The sequence below is a fragment of the Neophocaena asiaeorientalis genome, unplaced genomic scaffold (assembly GCF_003031525.2).
Source record: "Neophocaena asiaeorientalis asiaeorientalis breed wild unplaced genomic scaffold, Neophocaena_asiaeorientalis_V1.1 scaffold225, whole genome shotgun sequence".
NCBI classification, from domain to species: Eukaryota; Metazoa; Chordata; class Mammalia; order Artiodactyla; family Phocoenidae; genus Neophocaena; species Neophocaena asiaeorientalis.
The window spans coordinates 6,396,114-6,399,378 of NW_020172364.1; the positions used below are offsets into that span (position 1 = coordinate 6,396,114).

At 51.7% G+C, this 3,265-nt stretch overlaps 1 protein-coding gene across 1 annotated transcript in view; it reads right to left on the reverse strand.

The window, feature by feature from the left end:
* The window catches only part of BCL6 (BCL6 transcription repressor), a 23,000-nt gene extending 20,937 nt beyond the window's left edge, over nucleotides 1–2,063 (reverse strand). The window contains exon 1 of the mRNA XM_024767173.1: nucleotides 2,005–2,063. The gene's annotated coding sequence lies outside the window, so the exon portion shown is untranslated. The remainder of the gene's footprint in view (nucleotides 1–2,004) is intronic.
* Between the last annotated feature and the right edge of the window lie 1,202 nt (nucleotides 2,064–3,265).

Genomic DNA, 3,265 nt, shown 5'->3' on the forward strand with positions numbered 1-3,265 from the left:
TCAGGGACCCAGTAACAGCTCTGGACTTTGAGCACCCACTTTGGGGTCATTCCTTCGGCTCAGCTGTCAGGACCCCCACCACCAAGTCAAACATTTCGAGAAAGTGCACAACATAAAAAGGGTCTTTTTCATGCTTTTTTTTTAATTTGTAGGTTTGTGTACTTGTTTTCCATAGGATAGCTTTTAAAACTCATTATTGCCACACTAGTTCCATTTTTGGCCAGAGTTCCAAGATAATACGGCATCATAAAGGCAACGCAATCCACAGTTCTCAAGACGTTTACCACGGTCACTGCATCCGGCAGCGGGGTGGCCCCTCGCTCCCGCTGCTCCCCAGCGCAGCCGATTTCCGAGGCTCCAACTCCCCACCCACTCCCTCCCCGGGCCGCCGCCGCCGCCGCCTTCCCGCATTCTTACTCCCTCAAGGAGAGCCACAGGTTGCAAATCCAACCAACCTCGCAATCCGTTTTTGCAAAATCACTCACAAAGATCTCCCGTTCGCGCCCGCGCCCCCTTCTCCCGCGCCAGATCCCCCAGCCGGGGCCACAAAGTGCCCTTCTCTCCTCCCGGGTCTCGCACGTAGGACCGCGGGCTGGGGCTGTTTGTTTTTCCCCTGGCCCAGCGCAAGGACCTCGGGAATCTGAAGCCTTGACGCCGGCTACTCTCCGGCCCGCAGTTCTTGTTTGTTTGTTTGTTTTTACAAAGCCTGCACCATGGGAAAAATAAAATTTAGGAAAGCGGGGGAACAGCCATTGGGAGCTAACACCGAGTCACGAAGCGCCCAAAATACAAACACCGCGACCGCCAGAGATCCCGCCACCTTCCCGCTTGGCTGGGCCGTCCTGCGAAGGTTCCCGGAGTCCCCGCACGCTGAACAGCACCGCAGGTGCAAACGCGCACCCCTTTCACACCCACCCCCCAAATCCCCGTCCCGCCACAAGCTTCCTCCCCACGATGGGGTGAGGGAGCGCGCGGGGCTTCCCGACTCTCTAGACTGCAACCAAGAAAGAATAATTTTCAAAGTATTCAACATCCCCGCCCCCAGGCAAGCTAAACCTCCCCCAAAACGCAGGGGAAGGGGACACCAAAACACTCGGATCTCGTTAGGAAGACCACGGCTCTGAAAAGAAAGAGGAGAACCCCATACTTCAACTGGGTTTATGAAAAACAAAAAATAAAAACAAAACGAGGAGTTCGCTTGCATTTTTCCTCCCAAATCTCGGCTCGGAGGTAGGGAATCTAGAGGACCAAGGCCGGTGGAAGGGAGCCAGCGGGGCGAGCGAGCGGGCAGCCTCCCTCCTCGCCTCCCGGAGTGACCAAGAAGGACGTGAGAGGGGAAGGAAGGAGAGGCGAGGGAAAGGAGGAGGGAGGGAGGGAAGGCGAGGCTGGAGCGAGGGAGCAAGGAAGGCAGTTTGCAAGCGAGAAAAGAGGGAAAAAACACAGCCGCACGAATCCAGCGAGATCACAAGCCGTACGCAAGCAGCAGCAGAAAGAGCGAGAGCGCTAGCGCGCGTCCTCTCCGCCGTCTGGGGCCAGACAGCCCCCAGACTTGCCCGAATCACCACCCCGCCAAGCACTGTCTCGTCCTTTCTGCTCCGGCCGCCCCCTAATTCCCCTCCTTCCTCTCCTCCACCTCCTTTTCAAAAACCAAAACAACACAAGGGAGGGTGGCAAAAGCCTCCCCAAACCGGCCAATTCACTCAAAGACAACAAGAATAAAATAGTAAATATATAAAAATCTATATCCTAGAGTGGGAGAGACGTGGGACTAATCTTCGGCATTTATTTTAACACCTGACAGCTACAATAAATAAATATATACATTTACATCAATAGATACACATAGGAAACTTGTAGCCAAAGCATTTGGCAAGAGCGGAAAAAAAAGAATTAAAAGGTAAAATAATGATCATGAGCAGCGGCGGCGGCAGCGGCACCAGCGGCAACAGCGGCGGCGGCGGCGGCAGCAGCAGCAGCAGCGGCGGCAGCAACAGCAATAATCACCTGGTGTCCGGCCTTTCCTAGAAACTTCTTGCATCACCACTTCTAAGAACCCCAGTTCTAAGAATCAACAGAGCTCAATTCTCGGAATTTGAGCTGCGGGCCTTACCACTGCTACGTGGCAGGGGAGGACTCGGTGTCAGCTCTCCGCGACTTTTGCCTGCTTTGGCCCATAAAAAACCCTCAAAGCCACAATATTTTCCCACTGTCCGGCATATTTCGGGTTCCTCACAGGCTGGGCGTCTCGGGTTTGGAGGTTTCGGTGTGAGGCTCGAGGGGCCAGACGGTGGCTCTCCCTCCCCGGCCCCCGGACGATGGTACAGCCTGCTCCGCCACCGTCACGTGGGCGCCCCCTCTGTGACGTCGGCGTCTTTGCTGTAGCAAAGCTCGGCCTCTGGAATTCTGAGAACTAATTTGCTATTCGGTGACATAAGAGGGGGAGTGCGCTTTGCTTTCCCGGGGTCTGGGGCTAATTCCTCCTCTCTTCCCCGTAAACTCAGCTCCTCGAGCTCGACACACAAAAGGGAGCGAGAGGTTCGAACCTTTGGGAAAAGTCTGTTCTATATAGTAGGTTTCGAGGCGAGTAAGAGAAAAAAACAATAAACACCACAGCTCTTTCCAGCTAGAATATTAGGCACCACGAGAAAAATATTTGCCAAGCAGTTTTCGGTGGGTTCATTTGCTTTATTTTTATTTGGGACAGTTTTGTTTTTTGTTTTTTGTTTTCCTTGTTGGTGTGGTGGCTCGGGATTTGGGGTTATTGTATTTTGATGGGTTTCGGATTTTTGCTTCTGATTTTTGCCTTTTGCAACTTTGTGATGTTACGTAAATCATAGGATCCCGCATCGGTTGGATTTTGTTTTGAGTGTTTTTGCCCCAATCTCATCTCTCAAGCGCTTTAAGGAAGATGTGTTATTTTTTAATACTGATACTATTGAAAGAAGCTTGAATTTTTTGTCGTATATGTTACATCCCAACCCCCATTTTTGGGGGGGTGGGGAGGGTGCAATTTTCTTTCTCCCCATGGACTTTTACTGAGAGGACGCTCCCCTGCACTTGAGAGACATGTTCAAAGGATTTGTTTTGGTTTGTTTCTTTCCAGGACAGCAAGTGGTGGGTTTACTCTTTCTGTTATTGTTGACTCTTAGGAAATTTCTTGCTGCGAGAAACGTGTGTGTATGTGGGTGTGTGTATGCGTGTGTTCTACAAAATTCCGTGAGCCAGATACATGTTTGTGTTTTGCTTTTTCTTAAGGTCTTGATTC